Here is a 17380-nt window from a genome sequence, read left to right as displayed (position 1 = left end):
GCTAAGGAAATAAATTTACTTGCAAATAACAGTAGTGAGGTATTACCCAGACTCCAGTGAGAGCACAACGCATCCACAAATGCTTTCCCCAAACTGCTGAGTGCCTCCTGATGTGTCAGGAGAGACTGGAGCATGAAGGGAGGAAAGCAATGAAAATGCAGGTGAGGGACTGCCACATTTTCTCATTTCCTGGCCACAGTCTATTCCCAGCAGCTCCAGTGAAATATGTTACCTCCTCTCCTGTGAGACTAATGCAGCCACAACAGAAATCAAAAGGCACCTGGACTGGACAGCAAATCCTAAATCTTTATGGAGCCAAGGAATTCCCATGGGGAAGTAAGTTGGAGCCTTCCACTGAGCATTTACAGTATTTGTGTCCTATCCCAGGATCAAGGGGGGAGAAGCTCTGCTGGAGGTGTTTGTAGGTAAATTCCATGGCTCTGAAGGCCTTGTTTATTTTTAAGAGCCCACAAAGGGCAAGGTGTTTGGGAGAGGTGGGAGCAGAAGTTGCTTCAGGCAAGTGGAGATAAGAGAGCAGAAAGTAGTAGGCCTGTTTTGGTGGTTGCTAGAAGCCATGCTAGATGGAAAATGCAGCAATAAATATCACATTGTGCCTTAACTCCAACAGCCCAGAGACTGCCCTGGGCTCAATAGACATTACAGGTTTGAACACTGCAAGGATGGCCTTCTGCTTGCAGGTATTTTAGCCCCAGAACACACCTGCAGAGCCAGGAGGCAAGGAGAGTCCTGGCAGACTCACCCTGCTTTTCCCAGCACTTGGGCACTTCAAACAACCTTTCAGTGGCATATTGTTATCTCTGGATATGGCTGGAGAGAGAAAGGCCAAGTTCTGGCCCCCCCAAGCCACACAGTCCAACCATCCACATCCCTTCCTCACCAAGCTGCTCTCACTTCATCCGTGCCCAGTTAACTGGAGCTTAGGATTTTGTTTCAAGGCCTTTCCTAGAATTAGGAACTGAAACTAGCCCAGGTCTTAAAATACTTTTTTACAGTTACTCAAATAAATGCTTTTAAAGCAGTTTACAAGGGTGGCTTCAGATTTCGTTATTATTCCTATTTTTGTTTTGGCATTCACCAGCATTCGTGGGAGTGTCTGAGCTCCTGCTTGGGGATCTGACCCCATAAAACAGGGCAGGGGATGGATTTGCCATATGTTTCTGAAACAGGCAAGAAGAAGAATTGCTAACAACAGAGCAGACAACCTCTGGAGCCGGGGCAGGGCCTGAGCCTGGCAGATCCTGGAGGCAGAATGGGAGGAAGAGGAGAGGGGAGGAAGGTTTCCCCCAGGGCAGCCACTCACCCTCTTGTACTGCTGCCTGTAGGGAATACAGGGGACAGGCAGAGGGAATGCTGACTAGAGAATAAACAGCTAGATAGAAATGAATCCTGGAACCATCCCAACTCCTATACTGTTCATAATTACCTATCATTTTCCTGGGCCAAACATTCACTCCTCTAGCAGTCCCTAATCCATTACCTGCCATGAAATGTCCTGCTGTAACTTCCTCATCTGGGCTGCAACGTTCCACCAGGCTTTGATGTTCTGGCAAGGCCAGGAAGGCGCTGAAATTTGGGATTAGCAAACATCCTCAGGCCTGATGTGGGCTCTCCAGCACCAGCACATGCTCCAGCATCTGAACCTAATAACAGCATTTCAAAATTTGGGGAAGTTAGGGAGGTGATTCCTTGCTCTTTCAGGTGTCAGGGCCTGGGTCAGGAGGGCTGTTTGAAGCCAGGGCAGGCTGGGAACATTTGTGGTGTCAGCTACAGCTGCTCTGCTAAAGGGATGTCCCACATCCTGCTGTCCAGGCATCCCTACCCTAAGGACAGGCGTGTTCCTCAATACAGAAATCATTGACCCAATGCCCCAGAGAGGCATCATTCAGGGTGTGTGTCTGCATGCTTTTCATGTTTTGGGGCCTTTTTTTTTTTCAAACACTGCACATTAAATAATGAAATATATATAATTTCCAAACAGTGGTTTACATGCCCCAGTTAGGGGCTGAGGGGCAGTGCTTGCAGCACGATGACCTTTAGGATTCTGCTGCTCCCCACTGAATGTTTGCAATCCTGCTCAGGCATACCTGCAATAACTGCAACAGGAGCAGAGTCCTGTTTGCCTAAATATATTTTGAACAACACTATCTAAGACATGAAAATAGACAAATTGCACAAATCCTCTAACCAGAGAGTTCAGCATCCCTTGCATTAAAAGAAAATCCTCAAGATCCACCATATTAATCATAAATGTGAGTATTTCTGCCTGAGCAGAGAAGGTGCCTTTGCTGAGCTCTGGCTGAAATGGAATATGTGCTGCCTCAGACCAGGCTAATGTCTGTTTATAAGGTTCAGATGGAGGAGAGGTAAGCAGCTCTCCAATTTTTAGATAAACAGCTGCAATGAAAACACAAGAAAAACCAGTTTTGTTTTGCTTTTGACTAATTTGTATTTGCTGAGAGCATGGGGTTTGTTCCTGTTGTTGCAGCTGGAAATTTCAAGGCGGCTGAAAGGTAAGAACTGAAATTGTACAAGCAATTAGCCCATGGTAATGTCTAATCACTGCTGGCATCTAAAAAAATGTGAAACAGCAGGGATGTTTAACTTTGAAAACCAACTACTGCACAGATGCAAGAACTGTGTTTATTGAGGAAGTTTTCCTTGGCATATCGTTGTGAATTTTAAAAAAATTACTCTAAATATGCCAACATAAAGAGCACAGAACTATGGAAAGAAGTGTTATTTTTCATCACATGAACATTTGAGTGTAATTCCTGGGAAATTCATTCACACAAATCAAACAGTTTCTAAGGGCTAATTTCCACCAGATCAGTTAAAAATTATTTATTTTCAGCTGTCCTTAGCATGCCTCCAGTTCATGCTCTCCTCAAGCAGGATGGTGAGACCCACATCCTCTGCACAGGCTCTGTGTGAGAGCAGGGCCACCCCAGCAGGAGAGGTCACAATGCAGCAATCTGCGCTGGACCCAGCAGCACGCAGGAGCCTGCAGGAGCTGTGCGTGCCAAAACCTACACTGAGAAGCTGAAATGCATTAAAAATAACCCCAAGAGTCATGTCTGCAGTTGGGGTTCAGCTTGCTGGGAGGGCCCCAGCCAGGGGGCTGGGGACTGTATTGCCGGCCCAGCCCTGATGAGCTGGGTATTACAAAAACCCCATTTCCTTTCACACATTTGGTGCTTCATGAGAGATGTGCCATCTCCTATTGATGTGCCAGCCTCACCACATGAGAGAGCTCTCCCTGATGCATGATGCATGCACTGTTATTCCTTGCAAAGTTATGGTGCTCTCCCCAGAAGTGCGTCCCAGAGATGTGTTCTGGGATCCAGAGGTGCAGCAGTTGACTCCACATTTCTCAAAACATGCTGCTAGCTTGACTGATGGAAAGCATCAAAAGAAATTGTGATTTTGTAATTATACACCCAGAAGACCATGCATGAGTGTTCAGAGGGTATGTAACACACAAGCAGAGCACAAGGGACACGAGTGTCCCCACGGTAGTGACACAAGAACCATCTTTAAGAAGAGTCAGTCCTTTCTACTCCTGATCAACATGATACCAGCACTGATATGTGACACAGCATGTTACTTTCCACAGCCTGCTAAGTCTATTCTGTCCTTTTTTCTTTTTTTAAGCCCTACAACCCTGTATTGATTTAAATCAGTGCAGATTAATGAAATTGGTGGGGGTACAACAACATGTGTCTGCACCAACTGCCAGACCTGTATTTTCAGATGAAGCAAGAAAGAATGGCAAAGACAGCCAACTAAAACCATGTTAGGAAATAGTGGAATAGCTGAATACACTGTAATAATAGTGTAATAATTAATATAGTGTAACAATAATTAATAATAGGCAACCCTCCTGCCTTCCAAATGTTTGCCCTGAGCAGTGTCAGTAGGAGAGCACAGCATTGCATGTCCAGGAGCAGATAAAAGAGCCAGCTTTGGTCTAGGAGGGTGACAAACCATCTATGCCAAGGAAACCTAGACAAACCCACATTGACAGCAGGGAAAAAATCAGTACAGCTCAGCCAAAGTTCACTTACTACTTCTTCCTCCCCGTGAGTGACCATGCTGGTGCTCAGAGAGTGCTGGACTCCCTGTGGAGGACCACAGACAGGTGGGAGGATGGCATCTCTGCAGCCCATGCTGCCTCCCAGAAGATTGCTCAGCCAACAAACAGCAGAGGCTGAACCATGGCTGTTTCTAAGGGGTTTCATATGGCCAGATCATACTCCTAATGCTCTACCCCACACAGGTGAGCTGTGTGGGTCTCCCCTGCAGTAATTTATACCCTTTGGGCAGGTGAGACATCTCAGTAATTGGGTTCAGCTTGGGTGGGAATGTGAAGGGAGCAGCCTGGACCCAGCTGGTCTGTCCTAGAGAATGAGCCAGGCCCTGTCTCAGTGTCACTCTATCATCCTGGGGAGGAGGTGTTTCCAAATTTCCTCCCAGCTCCCCTGGGTACAAGAAATGCACAGGGGGAGCAAGGAGGTGCCCCTCCGTTCTGTGTCCCAGGGGAGAAGTGTTGGTCACACTCACACCTCCCAGCCTCTGCAGCACATGCAGGTGGATATTGGTTTGTACACCCACGCATGCACCCCATGCACATCCCAGGGGAGAAATATGATCTGTGCAAAATATCCCCCGGTGGGAACTGGCCAGGGACTGGGACATAATCTGCTCCCAGAGCAAGTAAATGGTCAAGCAAGTGGATTGGTGAGATCCATCCACAGTCACTAGCAGTCCAAGTTAAAAAAACAAGAAGTGCCTGGGTTGTCACAGACTGTTTCCTCATAGTCAGAATGGGTCATTTCTTGAGCTTATTACAAAATTTAATTAAAATAGTTTTAAACTTTTTTTTTTCATTTTACAGCTCCCATTTCTGCCTTCTGGGATTTTATTGGCTCAGCTCTCTTTTTTTTATTATTTTCATTACATATTTCTGTCCCTCTTCATCAACTATCACATTTTTTTTTTACGACACAGTAAAGCTGAAAGTGGGCTTTGACCCATGGATGTCATGCCTTTGTTAGCAAAATAAAACTGGAAATGCATCTTTCAAAGAGATTGTATAAAGGGCCACTATGTATATAGTACTCACTTTCTTTAATCCACAGCTGAGTACTTTTTCAAAGCCAAGAAAAAAAGATGCAGACTTCAGTGCTTTTAGCATAATTCTCCAGCATCACAAAAATCACAGAAGGAAATGCCAGCCCCTGCAAACACCAGCCTGAAAACATCGAAGGCGAATCTGATGGTTCAACAAATCTGATGGGGTTTTGCTGAGCAAGTCAAACGTGCAAGTTCAAGGTTGGCTGAGCATCAGTATTATGTTCCAGTCTACCTCTACTGTCATATATTTAATCTCCAGTAATTAAACTTCTAAATGAATTCATTTCACCAGAGCCACAGTGCATGGAGCGAATCGGTGAGTAAATTTTCATAACCTCGGAACCACCTCTGGATCAGGGTGGAGCTGCTGCTCCCTGTGCAGCAGCCTGTGCAGCAGATAGAGATGTAGCTGTCAAAATAAGGGCAAAACTAAAGGAAAGAATACAAAGAACTCCCTTGGCTCAAGGTTTTCAAGTTCTTTCCTCTTACTAAAGAAATAGAACACACACTCACAAGAGCATATTGTTTTGCTGCAGCCCCTGGTTAAAAAAAAAAGGGAAAAAATGTAAAGAAGCTGATTAGAAACTTCTGATTAGAGGTAAAAGTATCACTGATAACATCTAAGTACAAAGTGAGAATTGACAGCATGGTAGCCATGGAACTGCTGACACATGGATTGTTTGCTTTGGTGAGATGAAATGAGTTATTCCATCGTCAAACCCAATGCAGACAGGTAGGGGCAGGGACTGTGTGTCATGGGCTTCCAGAAGGATGCTGCAGAAAAGAGGGGCCTTGCATGGCTTGGTCTTTTGAAGAGTCAGGGTAATGCTTCCACCAGTGGTGCAGATTGGCAAACAAAAATTTCCCCTCAAATGTCCAGGAAATCAGCATCATGTGACAAGCAAGGCCACGTAATGCTAATGCCTTATGCTTCAATTTTTATCCATTCCATGTGTTCTTTTCTTGAAACTTAGAAACCCAGTTATCATTTATCAGCCTTTTCATATTTCATTTCTGGACACTGCTACCCATGAATTATCCATCCTTTTCATCTTGCTGAAGAGCTGAACCCTTTGAACTGTGTTCTGCTGCTCTGGTTCAGTTTTACCATTCATTCATCAGCGTGAAGTTAAACAATTACTGAACAACTTGGGTAGCTGGCAAGCACTGAGGAAGCAGGATCCATTTCTGCCTGGGGGGAAGAAAGCCTCCATACAATAGCATGGCCTTTGTCTTGCATCTCATAGGTGATGCTATTGATGTGAAGGTTCTATCACATTGTGTGCCAAACCACTTGAGCTAGTTTCAGGTTGCAGCTCCCCCCGGGGTGTTTCCACTCAATATATAAAATAACCAGATCTGCTCTCTGTCCACTCCCAGCCTGGACACTGCTTAGTCAGCTCCCAGTCTTGGCAAGCTGAAGCGAGAAAGTGGAGCTGCACTCCCTGCCTAGTTATTATCATTTCATCAATGATCACTCCTCTTAATGCTATGGAGCACATGGCAAAACAATGAGCAAATTGCATGTTTTCCTGAGGTGAGCAGAAAGCAGTGAAGTGACTGTAAAACACAGCACACAGACGTGTCAATGCATTCATTGTGCTTCCCTCTGCAGCAGTTCTTTAGTTCATGACCACAGAACTGCTGATTGCCTTGCTGCAAGGAAAAGGACTCTGGGGTGCATGGCAGAGATGCAGTTCTATTTCCCACATATCAGGAACATAAGGATTCTGGGATCTGATCTGGGTCATGTGCTACTATTTTGTTTTTAGGATGATCTCAACATTTACCACTAGGAGCCATGGTACAAATAACAGTGATCATAGCTTTGCCTTGTAGACCTTTATGTTACCCTACCCCTTTATTTTACATTGTTATTTTGCATTATGATTCATAATTCTGGCTTTTTTGCACTGTGCTGACATGAAATATCAAGAAGGGTTTTTTTTTGGAAGAGTTGGACATCAAGTGGAAAGACTATAGCAAACTACAGCATTAAGAGTTATGGTTGAACTCAGAGATCTTAGAGGTCTGTTCAAACCTTAATGATTCTATTCTGTGACTACTGTTGGATGACTTGGACTGAGCCAGAACACCAGAAATTGAGTGTGAAAAGGGGCCAGTGTGCCAACAGCCCCTCCACAGGCAGGGCTGAGGAGGCAGGGCTCAGAAAGCAGGATTTCAGATCTGGCCTGGGGATGCTGTCCAGACCTTCTGCTTTTGAGAGATGGGAACGGGGTCTGCTGGGAAGAGTTTAGAGTTTTGTTGATTTAACCCTCTCAAGCTGTTTAAAAATAACATTTCCTGTACTTAAAACATATCTCTGCTATTCCTGTGTCCCATGGTTTTTTATCACTCTTTTTTTTTTCCCTTTTTTTTTTTCCCCTGGTTAATGAGCTCTCACAAAATGCCTGGAGGCATATAACTACTCTAGCATGAAGTTTGGGTTTAAGGAACAGGACCTTGGGGCCCTTCTGCCCAGGAAAAATGCCAAATACAGGATTTTACCTTTAAGGATACCCAGGGGATCCAGAGATGGCAACAGCATCAGTTACCAGACTGGATTTCTCCAGCAAAAGCTGCTGGACAAGCTGGGCAATGCTGGAGAAATTCAGTTTGCCAGATGGGAAACTGCTCTTGGGGTATTCATGTTAAACAAGTGTTACATACAGTAGGGCAACAGATTCTGCAAAGATTTTATTATAGCATGCTCAGTCTGGAAATTTGAAAGATCATAAGGAAAATGCCTTAATTTTTCAGGTCATTACTAAAGGACTTAATCAAAATTCTCTGTAAAGAGCCCGAACGCACCAAGAAATCCATCACCTGAACTCTTCAAGCTGGGCTTATTAATCATCAAAATCAAACCAGTCTTTTTAATTTAAAAAATACACATGCAAGCACTCATCTCCGTGCAAGAGGCTCAGGTTCAAGTCCTTTTTCTGCTCATTACAGGTTTGTTTTTTTGTTTTTTTTTCCTCCCTGCTGGAATTGCTTAATTTGAATAAAAAGCAAAGCATTAATCAGATGAGAGCTCCTGCCAGTGTAATGTGGTTGTTGGGGTGAGGTGGAAATGCCCCTGCAGGTCTCCAAGGCGGGCTCATTTCAGGGGAGTGTCAGGGCTCCGAGGGCTCCTCTGCTGTGTCACCGTTCCCTGCCTCTCTGAGCCAAAATCCTGTCCCCAGGAATCCCCTCCCATCCCAGCACAGGAATTCCTGTCCCCAGGAATCCCCTCCCATCCCAGCACCGCCAGACCCGGCACGTTCCTGTGTCTGCATTGAGCAACGGAGAGCTGGGGCTTCTCACCAGCTCTAGGCTAAATCAGCACAAAAGGGGGTAATTCCATCCCATTTTACATGCAAGCACAAAGGCATCTTGAACCTGGAGTAGCTGCTAAAAGTAGGTGTGTCCATTATTTATTAGCAGTTAGACAGTGTCATGTATCAGAAAATGCAACAAAATTGGCTTATTGTGGGTTTTTTTGCCCTATCCAATATATTTTTATTGTTTATTTTGATTTTACAAAAGAAACGCTAGAGGAAAATTCACCAACTTAAATGTTTGCCAATGTTTTCACAGAAATATTTGCCACTGAAGGTCAGCTCCACATTTCCAAGAGTAATTTAATAACCTAAATCTATTATATCAAAAATCCCTCTGGACTCCTTGCAGACTAGAGATATGTTCATGGGTCATTTTAAGAACATCAACATATACTTTGAAGATGACTCCAGAATCCCCTCTGTGCTATAGATTATTGTTGGACAAATTGTCCCTGAATCTATTTATTTGTATATATTTCTTTTTTTGCAGTGCTATGAGAAAGCATTGGTTTATTTGGCTGAAAGTGTCTTGCTGTAGTTACACAACTGATGTTTGGCAGACCATAGCAATACTGACTGAGAAAACAATGGAAAAGATTAAAAGTTACCTAGGAAAGATTTATTGTTTAGTGGAACTCTACAATTTAAAACCACTCTAATATCAAAACAGATGCTATAAATGATTTCACTCAATCCCACTGCTCAGAATGCCTGAAACGATGATCTGTGCATTTCTTGAATGCCTTTTGCATCTTTCAATGTGCACATTTTTCTTTTCTTTCAAATGGAAAAAAGACATTTCACCCAGGTATGCTCAAAAGATTGACAAACTTTAAACAAAAAGCCATTCAGTCAATGTAGGCTGGATTGATGAACCTTCAGGTTACACTGGCTAGTAGGCAGGCAGGAGCTCAGTGTGTGCACAGAATGCTGGAAAGGCTCAAAGCCCGGGAGGTTTTGGGCAGTGCAGGCTCTCCTGGCTCACTGGGGCTGATTTTGGGGCTGGCACAGCTCGGTGCCTTTGCTGCCCCTGCCCTGCAGCCCTGGGCCAGCCCCACTGCCCTGGCACCCAGGGACACCTGGCCCTTGGGCTGCTTCAGCAGAACCACGCTCACAACCCAGCCAAAAGTGGAGAGCAGGGGTTCAGGCCAGGCTGGAAGTGCAGCATCCATTCAGTGCCACATAGAAGTGAAGGTACTGCACATGGAGAAGATGAAGAAAATCTGAGGTTTGGGCAGTCAGAGGCACATGCCTCCTTCCAGGCATCCCCTCGTGCCCTGCAGGCACAGTCTGTCTGTCTGACACAATAGAGAGAGCAAATTAAGCAAGCAAATTAATAATATCTTTTAAGCTTTTTGCTTCTTTATGAGGTTTTTCAGCAGGCACAGAAGGTTTCCTGTCCTGCTGGCCCGGCAGAACACCCCCATCTTGCTGAGCCTCACAGAGCAGCAAATCCTGCACTTCCATCCTCAGTGCTGCAATGGAGAGAGCAGGGCAGCAGGCCAGCTCTGGCTGAGTGACCCAACAGGAGTGTGAGTGAGGAAAACCCTGACCTAACTCATTTTGTTGTTCACTCAGAGCATCCAGGCAGGGGCCAGCTGCTGCCCATCCTTCCTCATACCTACAACATGAGCTAAGAGCCACTGCTCATTTTCTGGCCTGATCCTAGAGCAGCACACATGCTTAAGCACATCTAATAAATATTTCTCCTAGCTCAGAGAAGACTAACATTTATTCCTGCTTTAAAAAAAGATTATACCCTCTAAGTATACCCTTGCATTGCTCTGGCTGTATGCAGTTGGTTTGGGATGAGATGGCCGAAGATTCTGGCTGGAAAAACACTAATAAAACAAGAATCCAGAAATCCTTCAGTTGCATGAGGAGGGATATTTTGCAGCCAGAGGAAAACCCAGCACCTCAGCTGCTCCCTGAGAGATGCAGGGGATCTGTTCCTCCCACACCAGCAGTGCTGGGTGATCTGGGCAGAGCTGTCTTTGCTGCTGAGGTTGAGCCTCTCAGCAGGGCAAGGACAAGGAGAGTTTTTCTGGGGGAATTTTGGTAAGTGTTTGTGTCCCTGGATAGTCTGTGGAAGTGTGTGGGTGTTTCTGCTTGCTTTGAGGGCTCAGTTCCACAGAATACTTAGGCACATGTGTAACCAGAAGGGACGTCCAGAAGGAGTCCTGCAGAGACAGACGCTTCAGCCTCTCAGCTGCAGCAGCATCCAAACAGTTTTCCACGAAATCTCAATTGCTTTTCTTTTGTTCCAGCCACAAAAATAGCTTTCATTCTGGCAAGCCACTGCCTATGTAGCAGCTGAATTAAACTCACTTTGAAGTACAGCATGTCCTCCCCACTACAACAAAAAATACCCCAATACAGCTAAGAGATCTTGCACTACCAAATATTACCTGGCTACTAATATGAAAACCAGAATTAATTCAATACCAAAAAGCTGTGAGAAAGTTTGTGCAAGAGCAACATCAATTATAGGGACTGTGTCACACCAGAGCTAATTTACAACAATTTCAGTTTACATTCCTTGGCCAGCACTGCTTATTGAGTAATTAAACGGCCAGATGACACACAATCAGGTTCAGAAGCCTTGAAAGTGAATGAATATCAGTTTCCCAATTCTGAAAGGAATTTAATCATGGAAATGTCCACTTACTGTCCAGTCAACCATATTCTGGAGAAAGCTGAAAAGCTGTGATACCCATCAGATCATCTTTGTGGTATTTTTCCAGAACAGAAGGAAATCTGAGCTATTGCCTCATAGGGGAACAGAATTTGGGATGAAAACCCCCCTCTTTTCATCTTCACATAATGAAGCTTTCTGACTGGGATTCCTATGTCATTAAAACAGACACATCATTAAACCAGACACTTCATTAAATTTGGAAACACATTTAAAACAGTGTGGGATAACTTCCTAGAACTATAAAGAAAACAATTATGATTGTAGCAAAAGAAACATTTTCTACCCAACATTATTCAGTATGCATTGAATATCTAGTATTTAATATGCATTGAACACAGTGACTTGTGTTGTATAAAGACACTGTGTTTCTCAGCATATAAACATTTAATTGCAATGATGTCTCACATTTCAGCTGCAAAGCTAGACACATATGTTTTCTGAATGTGTCAAATAAGCAAGACACCAACTAGCCTTGGTATATTGAGAAGAATGTGTTTAAACCACATGCCAAAGTAAACAGGAAATCTAAAATATTGGTTGGGATGTGTTTTTGGTTTTTGTGAGGTTTTGTTGGTAATTTTTAAGCATTACAATGTTTTATTGGAGCCCTAATACATATTACAATGAATATATATGAAAAATTGTTGATTCATCTACAAAATGAATTTACACACCCACCTGAAAAGACTCTTGAAATGTTGAAGAATGTCAAAGTCCCACTTTGCACACATGTATTTTCCTTCGCCTGCTTAAAAATCCAGAATGTGCCTAAATAAGTGACAGATTTAGTTAGACTAAGTTTTAGAGTGAAACTGCAGCAGAGACCCTGTTTTGTACAGAAAGCCATCCTACAGAAAAGCAGGGCTGAGGCAGCTGCAGGAACTCGAATTTTCTGTCAAGGGGCTCCATGCAGATGAACAGACACGACAAAATATGGAGGAATTACTCACCCAAGGCAATAATCCCCATCCGCAAAATTGTTGAACAAGGTAAATTTAAAGTTTCCTTGATGAATTTGTATTTGATGAGTAGAGGACCGTTCATTTTATTCACTCAGCTATATCATGTCTGATAAACATACTTTTCCATCACACCTTCTGGGACTTCTTTTAGGTACCTACAGAATTAAAGCCCAAACCCATGAATTGTAGAGCCAGTGTGAGGAAGATGGTGAGAAAAGCATCACACCCACACAGCAGCCCAGGCTTGTGCCAGATTAGTTCTGCATCATCATGGCTTGATGTAAACAGAAATTTCCTGTCTTGGATCAGGAGAGGGGGTATTTGATGTGTAAAGGATGGGAGGATGAAAGGGTAAAGCCCCTGAGTACACACAACAACAGGCCCAAGTTAGAAATGCTCCTGGAGACTCACACTTCCAAGGAATTGCTTCCAAAAGCCTGGTTTGCACATTTACTGTTAGTACACCCTGGGATTGCCTTATGGAGGAGAAGCACCTTGTCTCCCAGCCATTCCAAGGAACAAACAGACTGGGATTTAGTCCAGGCAGGTGTTGGCTGGTGATGGATCTGTGTTCCCTTACCAGCTGTGTCTGTTTACAGGGCATCTGCTCTGCTCAAACACAGCAGGGTGATGCTGCAGTTTGTGCTTGGGCCAGCATAACTGATGGGAGGCTTTCCTGGCTGCCCATCACCCATCCCTGGAATACCAGTCTGCTTTAGGAGATGAAATAGCCCAGTTGGTGCCTATTAAGCTCCTGCCTCAGACACTGAGGCAGGGTAATCCTGGAGAGGGATCTTAACACGCTTTGGGTAAGGCTGTTATGGTGAGCCCCATCCAGAACACCTGGCAGGAGATAACATCCAGACTTTTGGCTGAAAGATGGACTCACAGAGAGGGCCCAAGGGAGAGAAGGGAGGCCAGGACCTCTCCACCAGCATTCCAGCACAAGGAGGCAGAAGTGCAGGACAACCTGTTTGAATGAAGATGTTAACTGGACTGGGATAGATGGGAATTGTTGCTGCAGAGAAAACCAGCTGGTCTGAATTGAGCAATACTGTGAGGATCTCCATTGCTGGGATTGTCTGAAGCCTGATCTTAGGCTTCTTGCTGTCAGATTCCACCTGAAAACTGTTTCTTTCTCACTTTGCAGATGCATCATCTGTCTGCTGGGAGAGGAGGGATACGCATAATTAAGTGCAAATAGTGTTCTCATGATGCAATGCAGACTCATCTAATATTTCCCAGGTACCCCATCTCAAACAACTTGGCAGGAATTTACCAGTTGTGAGGCTGGGATTTAAGAACAGCAGTAAACTTGTGTGGTCCTGCAGAAGAGCTCCTGATGCACAGTGCTCTGATCTTGCCCTTGAGAACAGCTGTGCAAGTCCACACTTATGGCTGGGCTGGTATTTTGAAGGGAAGCTTAGTTTAGTTTATGTGTTTTTCCTCCTTTTCCTTTAAGACAGCCTTCACTTTAACCCAAGATCTCTAAATTTAGCACAGGGGGACAGTGCTGTCAGGCCACAGCAAGTGGCAGCTTTGTGTAATGTTCAAGAGACTCAACGTAGGAGACTAAAATCCCCCATAAGTAATCCCTATGGAAAGTGTGAAGGAGTGCAGTATTTTATGTCAAAATGCAGGAGGGCCATTTAAGAACAGCTGACTGGTTTGTTGGTTGTAGTTGTGCTGGAATGAAGAGAGAATGAAGAGTCACCAAGGCTAGGAGAAAAGGGATGTGGCTCCTGAGTATGCAGAGGGATCAAGAAGAGTCAATTGTGTGATTTCCATCTCTCCCAGCCCTGACACTTCCCCTCTGCCACAAGAACTTTGGGCAGGATAAGTTCACTTTTTAAGCAAATGCTTAGTGGATATGAATGTCAGCTGTTTATCACAAATTTTTTGCCTTTTAGCTGGAACCCCAAAGCATTTTTTTACTTTTGGCAAAAGGAATTGAGATATGTATTTATTTATTTATATAAGTAAAAATACAAGCCAGGAATTTCCCTAACGATTCCTCATTCCAGACTAAGTTCTTGCTACCACTCCTCCTGACTCAGCTTTGGCAGGTGGCTCAATAAATTGATAATATGCTGCACAACCCAATAAGGAGCTTTATCAATGAAAACAAGCCTTCAACAGGAATGTTCAGTCACTCTTCTCTAGTAGAATGAGCCAAAATGTAACATTTTCATCCCTAGATAATGTTAGTCTGCAGATTTGGATCTGTTCTCACTGCTCCAGGGCCATTTATATCTTCTTACCTTGAGGGTTTACTAATTAGCAGCCTTCTTCCACACCCTTTGATATCACTGAAGTAATCTCAGTGTAAGGGACTGCTTTCTCATGCTGTCTCTGAGGGAGTGGAGAACAGCTGGAATCATTCAGAGTGTGAGAGCTTGAGCAGTTCTCCAGGAGCAGTGATTGAAAGATGGCAATGGTGCTGCTTACACAAGGGAAGTGCCCAGACTGCTTCAGGAGGGCTGTGGTGGACAGGGTAGGAAAGATATTTACCCTGAGCTCAGTCCAGAACCAGGGGTCTGGTTTGTTGGTTGTAGTTGTGCTGGAATGAAGGGAGAATGAACTGTCACTATGAGGTGAGGGATGTGGCTCCAGAGTGGAAGGTGTCCCTACCCAAGGCAGGGGGGAGGTGGAACAAGATGATCTTTAGGTTCCTTCCAACACAAGTCATTCCATGATCTTCTTTCATCCACTCAGGGAGAGGCATTCATTAATGAATACAGAACAAACTTTCCTTTTCCAAACTTGATGCACTTTGCATTTACCGCACTCAGCCCTATCTCAGGATGGTAGCAATTTCCTTCATCAGACTCTTTCAAAGGGAGAGCTGGCACAGGTGGCTTCTCAGAACAAAGGAAAATACATAACAATAATTGCTTTTTCTTTTTTCCTTTGAATGTTTTGCATGCAGGGCTGTGTTAAGTACAAAGCAGATGACAAGCTGAGGAGATTGTTTCGGCTGACGCAGGAGTCCATCTCTGTTCTGGTGCAAAGAGATGACAGCAACATGTGTGAGACAGCCTGGCTGAACTGCAGCCTTAATGTGAGATGTTCACATCTCAGTAGACTTCAAGATAAATGGCCTTTATCTTGTCTTCCATATGGTTTTGCTTTCCATGTGGTAAGTGAATAATAACATTGGCTGAAAGAGAGCAGCTATCAGACTGCACCAAGCTGGGAAAGCAAGGAAGAGGAGAGAAAAATATGCCCTCCATGGAGGATCCTGATGGAGTATGACAGGATGAAAATGGTACAGCAGAAATGGGCAGCTCAGGAGGCTGAAGAGAGTCTGCCCAGCAGGTGGGGTGAAAAGCAGGTAATCTGGGTGAGAAAGGAGCATGTCCCTGGCACTGTTCACTCTCTCACCTGGGCTTGGACAAAACCACTCTCTGGTCAGTTTGCTTCAGGCCAAGCATGTGCTTCAGCATGTAGATGGTTCAGAGCCTTGGAGGGAAGGTTTCCTGTCACAACTGACTTCATCAGGGGTTTTGCTGAGCATGTCACTGGGACTGTGCACTCTGTGATGCTCTAGAGAAGAGACAGGAGCAACACTGGCTCTGTTTCAGCATGATGATTACATTACTAACTCCCACAGAGTAAGTTAGGAGCTGCAAACACAGTCCTTCATCCCAGCAATATTTTATACTTTAACATATTAGTTGTCAAGGTTAAAGAGATATGAAATACATATTAAAAGCCAAAGTAAATGTGCTCAATGAGATGGCAGATCCATGCCTCAATAGGTCTTTGGTTTTATAAGCCAATTTAGCCCAGGTCTATTAAGAGCTCTTCCTGGTGAAAGAGTGAGGGTATTTTCTCTGCTACAATCATATCAGCCTGTACTCTGGGTTAATGGAGATAAGTATTACTGCCAGATTTTGTTCTTTCCCTGTATGTAATCTAATGCCAGATGGTTGTGAATGGGTATTAAATCCCTCATGTGCATGACCTCCCCAAGGTTTTTATCATTAGAACCTTAAAATAATTCAAGGAAAGCTTTCCCTAAGCCTGATCATAAGCCTCCTAATGAGGAGATGAAGTTACAAAGAAAATCCTTTCTTTAATTCTCATTTGGTGGTTTTTCCCTCCTTAATGACAAACAAGCAAGAATTCAGAGATGCCTTAAAACTATTTTCATAGAAAACATAAAAAATGAGCATTCAGGTGAACAGTTCAGGTTCCCAGTGGGGTTCAGAGATACAGAAACTGAGCAGCCAACTTCAGCCTCCAGTGCATGGGCCAGTAACACCACCACCATCCCCAAAGGCACATAGAAGTTACTCTGTCAGTCACCGTTTTATTCACAGTGCAACATAACACCTTGTGTCAGAATAAATACAATCCAATGTCAAATGAGAAGTTCAAATGGGACCTTACCTCACAGAAGTACAAGGACTTACACGAACACTCTCTTCACACTAACTGGAGTTATGCAAGTGCAGCTGAATTCCCAGAGGTTTTCCTGGGAGTTTTCTGTCCTTCATTTGCACAGCATGGGGGATACATTTTATGATTTTACTTTTGGTTTTTTACTTTCTGTATACTGCACCAAGCCTTACTTGCTGCCTGTTGCTTGAGCACACAAGAGAAAATTGTTCATATCCTCGTGGGTCTTCTGTACTTCTCATTAGTGAATCATCCAAACACAACAAAAGTATTCCTGCAGCTAAATCACACATTGTGAGAACAGGGAGGGGTGAGAAATAATAAAAATAAAATAAAGTTTCAGAAATTTTGGGGTGTCCAAACTGTCCAAAAAACTTCACAAGGGCCTTTACACTGTACATGTAAGACTCAGCTCTCACTAATATCTGTACTGGGAATATGCAACATCTGCAAAAATCCCCAGTCCCTGGCCAAAACTACAGAAGTAATCATCCTGAAAGGGTTTAGTTCGGGTAACTGAGGAAACTGAACCCAGTTCATTGGGAGGGCGCTCAAATGCATGAGCCCTTAATCATGGGACAACCTTGCCTTGCCCTGAAATCCCCCACTCACCTCCCATCACCTAGGAAGATGACTCTGAAAGATAACATGCTACTTCCAAGATCTGATGCTAGAGCAGAGCCACCCAGCATGGCAGGAGATTATTTATTTAGAAATAAATGAACAAAATATGAATAAAAATACAAAACCTGCCTCAACACCCAGAAGTACCCTGTCATGTCACCAAGGATGGCATCACTGTGCAGCACATGGTTTCCCCAAACCAGAGCCACTCTTGC

This window comes from Zonotrichia leucophrys, chromosome 12, assembly GCF_028769735.1.
Source record: "Zonotrichia leucophrys gambelii isolate GWCS_2022_RI chromosome 12, RI_Zleu_2.0, whole genome shotgun sequence".
NCBI lineage: Eukaryota > Metazoa > Chordata > Aves > Passeriformes > Passerellidae > Zonotrichia > Zonotrichia leucophrys.
The sequence above is the reverse complement of the archived record's forward strand: the minus strand, read 5'-3'. Positions refer to the sequence as shown.